Source organism: Ochotona princeps, chromosome 31, assembly GCF_030435755.1.
Source record: "Ochotona princeps isolate mOchPri1 chromosome 31, mOchPri1.hap1, whole genome shotgun sequence".
NCBI lineage: Eukaryota > Metazoa > Chordata > Mammalia > Lagomorpha > Ochotonidae > Ochotona > Ochotona princeps.
In genome coordinates this window covers 155,739-168,174 of record NC_080862.1, presented here as the reverse complement: position 1 = coordinate 168,174, position 12,436 = coordinate 155,739, and the positions used below count along the sequence as shown (strand labels likewise).

At 46.6% G+C, this 12,436-nt stretch overlaps 1 protein-coding gene across 1 annotated transcript in view; it reads right to left on the bottom strand.

The window, feature by feature from the left end:
• The window catches only part of PIP5K1B (phosphatidylinositol-4-phosphate 5-kinase type 1 beta), a 184,328-nt gene extending 172,284 nt beyond the window's left edge, over positions 1-12,044 (bottom strand). The window contains exon 1 of the mRNA XM_058657404.1: positions 11,933-12,044. The gene's annotated coding sequence lies outside the window, so the exon portion shown is untranslated. The remainder of the gene's footprint in view (positions 1-11,932) is intronic.
• Positions 12,045-12,436: the final 392 nt, after the last annotated feature.

Genomic DNA, 12,436 nt, shown 5'->3' with positions numbered 1-12,436 from the left:
AAATTCTCAAATCTTATCCATTAGACAGCACAACCTGAAACATCTATCATCTTTGGGTAAAAGGCAAAGCATTAGGTACCGTGCAAGGTACAACAAGTGGACAATCATACACAAAGCAAGCAGTGGGTTTACTGGATTCGTGGGGCGTCAGGTCCCAGTTTAGGGTCTATCACGTGAATTAACAAGTAAACCTGAGTTCTGCCTTCTTCTGAAAGCCCCCACATTTAGGATTCACCTTTTTTCTTTTTTTTTCTTTTTTTTTAAGGTAAAGCACATTGCTCTTTTCACCTATGCATCTGAATTCAGGATCTTCAGACTTTAGCAAAGTGCCCCACTCATCTGCTTGGCCTGTGGGGACAGTAAAGGAAAATTCTTCCTGAGGACAATGGGCCCAGGTCTGCTTACTCGTAGGCCACAAAAGTGGCTAACCTGACCTCTTGCTGTAATCCCTACCAGATAAATTCCCTAATGTGCATGTTACTTTTACTCCAAGAGACTCAAAGGCCTTCACTCCACTGGGCCTCCTAAGGTCCTCTGAAGAAGGCCAGAAGCCAGAGTAAAGATTTTCACTTTCCAAAAGAGGAAAATAAAGAGGCACAAAAAATGTCAAGCCACTTGTCACCACAGACTCAGTAGAAGGGCTGCCGGATGACACAGAACCCCTCCACTCAGACCAGAGTTCTCATTGCATTCAAATCCAGTTTGTGCAAATATATGCAAAACATCATTTTAAAAATATGGCAAGTCTGGCCTGATGAAACTAGGAGAACACTGTTCACAAAAAGCCATAGTAGGCTTAGGGGAGTTGCTGAAGGATATACTGCTCCCTTCCTCCAGAATATCAAGCAGAGAAAACAACTAGTAACAAGAATTCGACAGTGTTTTCATGGACCATTTTGTTGAGACATCTCCCTCCCCACGTCCCTCTCCTTAGTGTGCATCTTAAGCATGCACTTTCTACTTAATTCAATGCATGGCAACTGAAATAATTCCTTCCAGAAGTTTGAATTGTCTACCATTTTCTATTTTTTTTTAGGTGAATAGAATGATCAATAAAAAGTAGGAGCAGCTGGCGTGAAGAAGGCCCTGGAGCTGACAGACTGGGTGGGAACACAAAGAACAGAACCATGCGGATCCTGCTGTTACGATTTGGGTCTGTTTGCAGAGACAAGCTGAGCACAACTGAAAAGTGAATCTCTACATTAAGTTTCAAGAGTTGCAAGAATGTCAAAGAGATGTGCTTGAGAAATCCCACTTCTAGGGAGGCAGCTGCAGGATGTATGTGTTGTCAAAAAATTCTGATGTCATTTCCTTAAACAATAAGAAAAATCAAAAGATTCTCCTAAGGTGGTGGGGGTGGCAGCCAAAATATGAAGACATGACAGTGCAAATGAATGATGTTCTCTCTTCTTATACCAACCCTTTCAGAAAAGTCTCTATTTAATCTCACAGCTCACACCCCGGAAGAGCTCCTCTTGCTTTACATCCACATTTATACAGACCTTCCTTGTAGATGCTCTACCTGAACATCCGGAAGGTATCTTACTTCCACCTACGTCCAAAGCATATGCACATAACACAGCCAGTGGCTCTTTCACAGACCACACTCCTTTCAATCACACCACCAGCTTACCCCACCAGTGACACAAATGTGTGTTAAAAATAAAGAGTTGTCATCACAGCCCTTGGACCTCTGTCACTGCCTCTGATTTGTGTCATTCTCCTAACTCTCTAGTCATTCAAGCCCAAAGTCTGAGGATCATCTTCTACTTCCACCCCCCTCTAGAGTCGCATCCAACTGGCCACCAAGTACTAGAAATTCATTCACCTACATGTTAAATCTGATACCTGTTCCCTACTCCTCATGTCCTTATTTCTCCTATAAGTCTCCTTACCTCCAGTTTCTTCATTTTTTAATTCACTTCCAAAACTAAATATTAAGTTGCGAATCTAAAATAAAAATGAGCTCATCACTCATCTACAAAACTCTTGTAGCTGTTGCCTCACTGTCTACAAAAGAGATGTGCGAAGCTCTTAGCATGACTTACAAGATGTCCCCATTTAGGCACCAACATCCCTCCAGCTCATCTATTTCCAGCTGCACCTACCAAGCCCATGACCACATTATATGACTCCAAAACACACGCAGAAGTGTATTGCATCATGTGTTCTCAGTTGTTGTACCTGGCAAGAGGTAGGACAGTGTTTGTCACTGCTACAGTACTAAAATTATAACAATGACAGTGATGACAATGGTGGATGTTCAACGGGGACTACACCGCAGATGGTCTCACAGCTTAAACTCAAGCATCTAGGTTGCAGGCACAATAAAGTACCTGAGGATTTATACAGGCACTTTAGTGACACAACTGTACTCTGTATCAAGCAGTAAAACTGATTAAAGGAGACAAATGGGCAGGTATGGAAACTGCTTAAGAAGCTGCTATTCTAGTGTTTATAAGAGATGTGAATACAGCAAACAGGTGAAAATAAAGAAGGCTTCTCTTTTTTAACGATATATTCATTTGAAAGCCAGGGGGACAGACAGAGGGAAAGCAAGAGACAGAGATTTTCCATCTACCAGTTGATACTTCTTAAGACTATAAGAACTGGGCCCGGCGGCGTGGCCTAGCAGCTAAAGTCCTCGCCTTGAACGCCCCGGGATCCCATATGGGCGCCGGTTCTGGTCCCGGCAGCTCTGCTTCCCATCCAGCTCCCTGCTTGTGGCCTGGGAGAGCAGTTGAGGACGGCCCAAAGCTTTGGGACCCTGCACCCGCGTGGGAGACCCGGAAAAGGTTCCTGGTTCCCGGCTTCGGATCGGTGCAGCACCGGCCGTTGCGGCTCACTTGGGGAGAGAATCATATCGGATGGAAGATCTTCCTCTCTGTCTCTCCTCCTCTCTGTATATCTGACTTTGCAGTAAAAAAAAAAAAAAAAATCTAAAAAAAAAAAAAAAAATATATATATATGTATCTCAAAGGAAACAATTAAAACAAAAAAGAACAGAGGTACCTGCGATGTGGACAACAGAGCCTGATGCCTGCATGGAGAACCACACACACACACACACACACACACACACACACACACACACACACTTCTGGTTCTTGGGCAGGCAACATTTGGGAGAAGAGAGACTGAGACAAGAAGTAGAAATAAGATTCACTTATGACTCTCCTTTTTAAAACGTTTGTTCCAAACTGCACATTTTCAGATGCTACATCATGGAACACAAATAAAGAGCGTAATATTTAAAAGGCCAGGACTAGAATGTTAGCCACTACCCTTTACTGGCTTGGCGCTCATGAGCAAGTTATACCAGGGGACTGAGTACCCATCCTCTTCTCTTACTAGTTAAGATACTAGCAACGACTCCACAGCTATACCATGAAGATGGGGAAAAACTGCACTTGAGGAGCTCTCAGAACACAAGTTCACGACAACACTGGCCTCCTTGACAGTGACAGTACATCCATACTTTTTGGCATACCCTTTAGCTCCCAGCACCATCTGGGTCAATGAGTCCATATCCATCACTATCTAGTGTACTAGGCTAACTTGATTCTGAGTGCAAACAGGAAACTACTATTCTCTCTCCCGCAGAACAACCACTAGCTCCTGCCATCCCTCCTTCATCTCACATCCTGTGGAAAGTAAATTTAAATTGTGCAGGGAGCAGGTGTCTTACCACCCATCACCACACACTCTGAAGAGTCATGTGGCAGGGTCCTATGTACGATCAAAAGCCTGAATACCTAGTCTAGAATGTTTTCTCATGATCCACACAGTTCTAAGAAAAACCAAGTGAGAGAGAATTCTTCATTTCTTCCCTCATAATTCTGACAAAATAGGCAAATAGATGATACACTCCCTCCACACCTGAGAACTCCCCTAGGAATTCAGAACACTTCAGGAAGCTTGTATTTCTTTTTTTTTATGTTTTTTTTTTTTTTATTCATTGATTACATTGTATTATGTGATACAGTTTCGTTGGAACTGGGAATCACCCCACCCCCCCCCGCCCTCCCTCCATGTGGAATATTCCACCTTGTTGCATGTCCACTGATCAAGTACAGTTGAGATTCCCTCTTTGCAAGCATAAACTAAACATACAGTCCAACATCTTATAGTCCAGTCTAGTTCCTCAGCTTCCTGGGGAGACCTGTCTGATCCAAGGGCAGAACCATCAGATTATCAACCCGATCAATTAAAGGCTCCAACATACCCTCAGCAACAATTAACCTCATTGTGTAACTAATAGTTATAGTATTCAGTAACCAATATGTTAAAAACAATTGCAATATCTTAACCATAGGAAGCTTGTATTTCAACCTCAGTTTTCATGTTTACTGTCTATATTATGTGTATCAGAGCTCCTGAAGGGACTGTTTTCACTCAGACTTCTAAAGCTCATCCCAGGGTTGCCCACTGGGTGGGTCTAGATGGAATATGAGGATCTGCATTTCTAGCAAGTTCCCAGGTAATGCTGGCACTGTTGTCCCAATAACCACATGCTAAGAATCATTTCCTGGCTTGCTCTGTGGTACTAGATTAATATTTCGAATGTTTGACAAAATACCAGCTTAGGTTGGGAAATCATGAGGGATATCATAGAATTTTCCTTCATATTATCAACAAAGCATCTTTTCCTCTCATTTATTTGAAAGACAGGAGGATGGAGGGGGGAGGTAGAAAAGGAGTAGAGAAGAAATGGAAAGGGAGGACAGGAGAGGAGGGAAGGAGAAGAGACCTTCCAGGCTCTGGTTCATTCCCCCAAAAAGGAACACAACAGAGCTGAGCCAGACCAAAGTCAAGAGCCTAGAACGCCATCTGGGTCTTCCACATGCAAGACCAGGACCCAGGCACTCACCTGTCATCTGCTTCCTACCAGGGCACGTTAAGCAGGAGCATGGATCAGCAGCAGAGTATGCAGGACACAAACTGGTACTACAAGGTAACTTAATTAGGAATCATACACATTTATTATTTGAGTACTTCTAGAGCCCATTTTAATATTTTAGGAGTAATTTGTACTTAATAATTTCTACCTGTTACTCCGCTACTATAAGAACAATCACTATTACATTGAAGTAGTGCTTCAGTCATAGCCAGGCCTGAATGACTTGCCTTAAGAATCCTTCCCCCTTCTGAACAGCTCTGTTGTTCTAATACAGGAGCCAGAGCCAACATTTAAGCACCATTTTCACAGCTGAATCAAAGAGTTTGAGGATCCTGACTGGAAGCCCATTTCACCCTGGCAAGGTAGATGAAACTGACTGACTGAAGTGTTCACTGAGCACCAACTATGTGCCACACACATACACACACACACACACACAGCGCAGTGTTAAAGGACAATGATCTTTATCTCCGCTGAGCTTATACTATCTGGTTGAGTTTAGTTTTGAGCAAAGACAACAGAAAAGTAAGTGAAATACTGAATCTAGATGTATTACATTGTGAAACATGAAGCAAATTTATGGGGCAAAGTTCCCTTGGGTTGATGATCAGAGAAGGCCTCAGGGAAGTGATATCCAAGCTGATTAACTTAAAGAGGCTTAAAGTCCATTCTTGTCTGTGTACCCAGAGCCAGACTCACTATGAAGCCAGTCTGGGTGCATTAAAAATGCATTTGTCAGGGAATGGCATTGAGGAACAGCAGGTTATTCTGCCACCATGGCCCATATGAGTGCCAGTTCAAGTCCTGCCAGCTCTGCTCTGATCCACCTCCCTGCTAATGTGCCTGTGAAAACAGCAGAAGATGGCCCAAGTACTTGGGCCCCTGCACACATGTGGGAGACCCAGACGAAGTCCCATGCTCTTAGCTCTGTCCTGGCCCTGCAGTAGTTGCAGCCATTTGGGGAGTGAACTTACTGAAAGGAGACCTTTCTCTTGCTCCCTCTCTCTGCTACTCTGCTTTTCAATAAATAAATAAATCCTTAGATATACGTTATATGTTTATCAAGTATTTTTAAAGAAAAACAGAGCTAATTTCATTTTTTATATTGTTCTTTCTGTCAAGGAAGATAAATAACTAAAAATCATTCATAGGTATATTGGTTAAAAAAATTAGGAGTCTTGTAAACAAACACAGTTTAGGACCAAAAAACAAAAAAACCACTATAGATTATTGAAACATACACCTATCAGCCCACCTGATGTTTCTAAAATGATCAGAAAAAAAGATAATCATAAAATTATGGGACAATTCAAGTCTTTGAAGATCAAAATTAATATGGATACATAAATTGTTCAGTAAACATTTATGGAAACCATACCATTTGCCACTTGACCTTGCACAGAGACAAACAGTGGCTAAGCATCTATGATGCACTCATTACTTCCTCAAGGAGGTCACAGTATTTATTCATTGTTGCTATTTTTGTTTCCTTGCCGTGTTATTAAATATTATGACCAAGAGATCACGAGAATGGGATTAGTTTTAAAAAAGAAAAAAATGATGCATACTAAATGCAAAAAACACCCTCAATATTCAAATCTACCAACTTTGTTGTGCCAGTCTGACTAGGAAGCGAAGGAAGACACCTGTATAGCTACCTACCACTACTGCTTCTTTCTCCAACACCTTGCCCATCATGACGAGCTGATGAAGGCTTATATCACCGTTTTTTTTTTCTTGTGGCCTAGAAAAGCTTTCTACAGTCCTGTCCTGAACTCTGCTTCCAGTTTAAGGTAATTATACCCCTAGCTCCTTGCACTTGAATTCCCACCTTGCCTACACTTCAACGAGATATTCATACCCATTTTTAAAGCAGCAGATACACTAACCATGCAATGCTTTCTGCTTCATCACAGTTTCATAACTCAGTTTCCAAAAATACTAGAAAAAATGATTCTCAAAATGTCTGGTTCACCCATTATGTGAACTCCCCATAATACACTGCGTACCCATTATTTATTCAGTCTCTTAGACAACACAGAAGACGTGCTGCAGGAACACAGGCTTCATGTGTTCATTCATTCTAGTGTGAGTTAATGTAAAATGATTATACCAAGGCACTGTCGGCTGACGGCACATGTACCCACTCCCAGCTACTAGCTATGTTTCACATCTTCCCAAAAGGCAGCCGATTTTGATAAGACCCTGTGTTTTCCTTTGCTAGCATCTCCTTTATTCTCTGATGAAGCTATACACATGAACTTACAATTTGGCATCAAACATATAGAACCAAGCTTGTTTTTCATGGCTTCTTCTTTTCTATCGAAAGAATCCCACTGAACAGCACTCATGGTCAATGGCCACTTGCTTATCACACAGCACATAGAGTACCTTGAAGTTTTATCCTGAAATGAAGTTTAAAGTTGAGTTTCAAAAAAGAAGTATAAGTAAATACAACCAAAGTTAAGTTTTTACCTCCTTCACCCATTGCTCTGGTATTTAGAGAAGTAACACATCCTGCTCCATAGATAAGACTACAATGAATGACTGAGCAACAAAATGTACAGTTCTCACTGGGTAGCTTCAAGAAAGTGCTGTTAATGCACTCGATACAAAGTGAACATGTTTGGTACTAAATACATTAGTGGATTGGTGTTTTACAAAGTAATTCTACTGACGGTTCTAGTCAGAGAAAATGATTATTTCTCAGGATACTAAATGTTCTGATTCACCATTTAAGAGAAGCACAGCAAAATGCAAATGCAAATTAGATGTATACATATTCATGTATTTCCCAGCTGCATGACAAGACCACCTCTGGCTTCTGGGTCTGTTTATAAGGAAGAGAGCCTGGAGACAGACCAGCATACACTAGTTCCCTCTCTCTTGTGCTTGGATGGAGCAAAGCACTAACTCTACATCCAAATATGTATTTAAGCCCAGAAACTGAACAGAGAAAAACTGACAAATATTCTCTCCTAATGGTAACTGCTCAGATAAGAACATTTTAAAATATCAACACTGATTCACTTTAAAATGAAATCTCAGACAAATACTAGATTATTTTTAAAGTCAAAAAAGGTGCCCTCACCCATGAACTCTTACCATAAGCTTGATAACAGATTTCCCTATAAATTCTTCATCAGTCCTAGGCTTCCCACTGTTATCTCATTAGCCAGTCAACCCAACTAACTAAATTTCAGTTTTCCTACCCATAGAAACTATGTCTCTAAGTTTGCTAATATTTGAGTTCTTTCAAACCCCAATATAAAGGGCAGGATCTGTAACAATGTAAAAGATTCATAGAATTCTTTGTTACCACTCTTCCAAATACAAAACTACTACTTTACTGTATATAAAAAAAGAGAAGATGATTTTTAAAAAGGTTTACTTATTTTTATTGGAAAGGCAGATTTCAGAGAGAGAAGGAAAGATAGAAAGATCTTCCATCCGCTGGCTCACTCCCCAAGTGGCCATAATGGCTGTAGCTGAACTGATCGAAAGCTAGGAGCCTCCTCCAGGTCTCCCACACGGGTGCAGGGTCTGAAAGCTTTGGGCCATCATCGACTGCTTTCCCAGGCCACAAGCAGGGAGCTGGATGGGAAGTGGAGCAGCTGGGACATGAACCAGCACCAATATGGGATCCCGGTGCACGCAAGGCGAGGACTTTAATCACTAGGCTACAGCACCAGGCCTTAGATGATTCTTCTTCTTGTTTTTATTGGACAGTCAGCTATACAGAGAGGAGGAGAGACAGAGAGGCAGAGCTTCTGTCTGCTGATTCACTCCCCAAGTGTCCGCAACGGCCAGAGCTGCGTGAATCTAAAGCCAGGAGTCTGGAGCCTCTTCCAGGTCTTCCACACAGGTGCAGGGTCCCAAAGCTTTGGGCCATTCCCAACTGCTTTCCCAGGCCACAAGCAGGGAGCTGGATGGGAATTGGTGCCCATATGGGACCCAGCATGCAAGGCAAGGATTTTTGCCACTAAGCTACTGTGCCAGGCCCACCTGAGATGATTCTTTTTTTTTTTTTTTAAAGATAGAGAGGAAGTGGAGCTGCCGGGATTAGAACCAGCGGCCATATGGGATCAAGGCGAGGACCTTAGCCACTAGGCCACGCTGCCGAGCCCATCTGAGATGATTCTTAAGTGGAACAGAAACTAGGTTGGTTTTGTGAATTAGATTCCTTCTCTAAAACTACCAGCCAGGATTAGTATCTGCTGAAATTTACTCAATACCCTATTTTAAAATGATTTCTCCATCACATGACATAAAATTTCACAAAGTGTCTTGGGTCCATTTCTAGGAACATATCTTTCAGTCAGACAGAGGCTACAAACAGCAATTAATGTGACACACATCTACAGCCTAGGAAGATAGACTGTTTAGAGCGACCGTGGCTCCCCACACGTGCAGGCTTGGGCACACCTGGGCCAGGTAAATCACCCTCCATGCTGGGAACTGACATGGTACGGCATGTTTTCCTTGTGAATGACTTCCTTCACCAACTCAGCAGCTATTTACTGAACATTTAGTATGTGTAAACCATAAGGGGGAAAACAGTGTGAGTTTACTACTGGGAAGTAAGCCCTTACATACATTAGAGAGCATCTTCCAATTACACAGCAAACTCACCAACGGAAATGGAAAGGTAAAGTGTTAAAATGCATCTGTCACTCTTCCTGTATATTACATGCCATTGGATAAAGGTAAGGAGACCTGTTCAAGGTAAAACAGATAACCAGTTAAAACCCTTAGCTTTATAGGATAGAATGAAAAAACAAACAAAAAACACCCTTCCTTTGGGGTTAGCATTGTGGCACAACAGGTTAAGACCCCACCTGCAATAACAGCATGCCATATGACACTGGAGTCCCAGCTGCTCCACTTCTGATCCAGCTCCCTGCTAATGTGGTGGGTAAACACGATGTTACATGAAAGCAGCAAATAAAAGCACAGCACAAAGGTGTTGTTAACAGTGAGACGCTGCAGACTTGGGGGTGACATGATTCAGTTCAGGTCCTAAGCCACATGCAGTGCTGAAACAAGAATCCGAGCGAGCAGACAGCAGGCCTGACAGCCCCCTGGGTACCACGGCATGCCAGATGCGTCACCAGCCCTCTCAGAGGTAGGGTAACTAGAACCTACAAGCTGCAGAGGAGATCTCAGGAGATTCGAGCTCTAGTCTTGAAAACATTAAGCTGCTTGGAAAACCCACCACCCTCCAATACCTGCTTTCACAATCTGTCGAAAAGTAACAAGTCTCGCTGAGACTGTGCAGATTACAATAAAAGCAGAAAGCACTCCGGCCATTTAGAAGCACCTTACAGGAGTGCAGAACTGGCGCTGGCTGCTAACAGCAAACTGGTCAGGACTCTAACTCCTGCTCCTTATTAACTGGACAGACCCCTGAAGCTGCCAGTCTCACAATCCACCTGCGATTATGGGGTTAATAATCCTGGTCGTGTCCTCCTCAGAAACTGGGAATCCAAAGGGAATGCTGAAAATTGCCAGACTTTGAGCAAGTGGAAGGGTATGATTATGAAATCCCTCCTCTTCTCAATTCAGACGAAACTGTGAGGTGGCTGCTCTTACTCAGGGTTTTGCAGGCTTCCTTCCCGAGCCAGAGCCAGACGTCAGCAGACGTCAGCCTCAGACTTAGCGCGGATCTCTCGGGTCCTGCTAAGCCCTCTGCTCTCATCACCGTAGGCAGAACCCACCATTTCCCTCCGCCCAGAGAGGAAGGAGGCGTGAGCTCGCTCAAACCTCCCGCGGCCTCAACCCGGCTAGGAAAGGCTTCTTCCCAGGGTGTCCTTTCAACTCAACTAGGAACAACAACGCCTCCCTGAACACAGTTCCACCTCACCACGTTACAGCCCTCACTGAAACCCAAGCTTTGGCTACTTCTGTCCACCCAACCGCCGCAGAACGCCCGCCCCGCCGCTCCTCGGACCGGGGGGTGGGGGAAGCTCCCGAGGGACAAAAGGGGTTCCCCCAAAGCGACGCTCCGAGTACTGCTGGGGGGGGGGAAAGTGACACACAGCCGAGGCCCCCAGGGTCCCTCAAGAGCCACACACCTTTACAGCGAGGCCTCTGGCAGCGTGTAATCACAGAGATTGGTGGCGGTGCCTACGGGAGGGGAGGTGTTATTTTTGGCCCACGACCCTATCCCTTTAAGAAGCACCCGAGTGACTAGCATTTCCTCCTTCAGAGCCTTGATTTTCAGTGGATTCCTGGGAAGAATTCCTCAACCTCCCCAAGCAACTTCTCTGCAGCAGGTCTTTACCGGATCACGCCGGGCACTAGACACAGGCCAGCTGGGGGCGGGAGGAGGGGGCCAAGAAAATGACTGTCGGCTCTCTGCAGGGGCCAGAGATAAGCAGCTGTTTTGTGGTCTGCAGTGGTGGCGACTCCTGGCACCGACACGGCGAGTCCGACCCGCGCGCGCTCCCTCCCCGCCGCCCACTCACTTCAGCCCCCGCCCCAGATGTGCACTCGTCACGTGCAGCCGGCCAGGGCAGCGGCCAGGGCCACGCCAAGTCCGCCGCTGCCCCTCGGCAGAGCCGGCCGCACCTGCTTGGCCGTCCCGCGGCCGCGCCAGCAGCCTCAGGAACACAACTCGGCGAGCCGCTCCGGGAACGCCAGGGGCGGCACAAGTTGCGCGCCGGGGGCGCCGGCCGCGAGACCGACCTCCGCTTCTCTCCCACTCTGTTGCCCATTCGGCCGGCTCCCCGGTAAAGAGGACGGGCTGGGACTGACTGCCGCTCGCATGAAGACCAGCGTGAGCTCTGGGCGTCGCTGCGCCCCAGCTATCGAGACGGCCAGTCTGGGCTTGCCAGCGGGGAAGCTCCGGGGTGGCTCCCGCGGAACTCGGGTCCCGCTTCGGCGGCGGCGGGCGCCCCCTCCACGTCACCCCCAGCCCAGCGCGGACCGTCAGCGTTCGAGGGCTGAGAGAGCGCCGGCGTCCCCGTGCACCCCGAGCGCCAGTCGCCGGGGGGTTCTGCAGGAAGGGCCGGCGACGTGCTGGGAACTTACCTCAGCAGGGCACTGTCGGGGGCCCTCGGCCGCCGAGACCAGTTGCGCCACAGTCTGCAAGTTGTGCGGACGTCGCTGCTCTCCCCCTCCTCAGGCGCCGGAGCGCAGTGCAGGCAAGGGGCGGGAGGCCGGCGGGGCGGGGCCGGGGACAGCGCCGCGGGCGGGCAGGTGCCCGGGCTGCCGCCGCGGGGCCAAACTCGCCCCGGACGCGCCTCGGCTGCGGCGCGCGCCTGCGAGTGTGCAATGCACGCGCGCCGTGGCCGTGAATGTCCCCGCTTTCGCCTTCCTTTCCCCAGCAGTTCCCGACCAGAAGGAGCAGCCAGGGGCGGCGGAGCCTGACACAGTTTCGCCGCGGCGCGTTCGGGACTGGAGACGGAGGAGCAGTGGCGTCTCCCGGCTCGGGCGCGGATCCCCGGCGCAGCGCGCGCCGGAGTGGGAGCAAGGCGCAGAAAGCGAGCCGGCAGCGCGCATTGCCGCGGCTCCCGGAGGCTGCAGGCCCCGCCC